Source organism: Trichechus manatus, unplaced genomic scaffold (assembly GCF_000243295.1).
Source record: "Trichechus manatus latirostris isolate Lorelei unplaced genomic scaffold, TriManLat1.0 scaffold00071, whole genome shotgun sequence".
Taxonomy (NCBI): domain Eukaryota; kingdom Metazoa; phylum Chordata; class Mammalia; order Sirenia; family Trichechidae; genus Trichechus; species Trichechus manatus.
Genome location: NW_004444007.1, coordinates 1,659,393 through 1,660,240, shown reverse-complemented (window position 1 = coordinate 1,660,240; position 848 = coordinate 1,659,393). Strand labels below are relative to the sequence as shown.

Sequence of the window (848 nt, the reverse complement as noted above, 5' to 3'; positions counted from 1 at the left end):
GTCATCTGCATAAAGCAGGTTGTTAATGAGTCTTCCTTCAATCCTGATGTCCCATGCTTCATATAGCCCAGTTTCTCAGATTATTTGCACAGCATATACATTGAATAAGTATGGTGAAAGGATATAACCCTGATACACACCTTTCCTGACTTTAAACCACACAATATCTCCTTGTTCCCTTCTAACAACTGCCTCTTGATCTATGTACAGGTTTCTCATGGGAACAATTAAGTGTTCTGGAATTCCATTCTTCGCAATGTTATCCATAATTTGTTAAGATCCACACAGTCTCTGTGGTGCAATCAGTTAGCGAATTTGGCTGTTAACCAAAAGGTTGGTGGTTCAAGCCCACCCAGGGACAATATGATGTGATGACCCATGGAAAGGTGCAATACAACCACAAGTACTGCAAGATTTTCCCCCATGCATCTCTCAGTTTGTCGTACTGTGAGGGCTTGCATGTTGCTGTGATACTGGGAGCTATGTCACTGGTATTTCAGCTGAGCTTTCAGACTAAGACAAACTAGGAAGCAGAATCCAGAAGTCTACTTCTGAAAAGAATTAGCCAGTGAAAACCTTCTGAATAGCAGTGGAACATTGTCTGATATAGTTCCGGAAGATGGAAGGCACTCAAAATACGATGGGGAAAGAGCTGCGTAGAGTCAACCTTAATGGCATGGATAGAGTCAAGCTTTTGGGACCTTCATTTGCTGATGTGGCATGACTCAAAATGAGAAGAAACAGCTGCAAACATCTATCAATAATTGGAATGTGGAATGTATGAAGTATGAATCTAGGAAAATTGGAAATCATCAAAAATGAAATGGAATGCATAAACATCGATCTCT

At 40.6% G+C, this 848-nt stretch overlaps 1 non-coding gene across 1 annotated transcript; it reads left to right on the top strand.

The window, feature by feature from the left end:
- Positions 1 to 287: 287 nt before the first annotated feature.
- Positions 288 to 361, top strand: TRNAN-GUU (transfer RNA asparagine (anticodon GUU)). Its single transcript has one exon. It is a non-coding gene; the product is annotated as a tRNA-Asn (tRNA).
- The last annotated feature ends 487 nt before the right edge of the window (positions 362 to 848 follow it).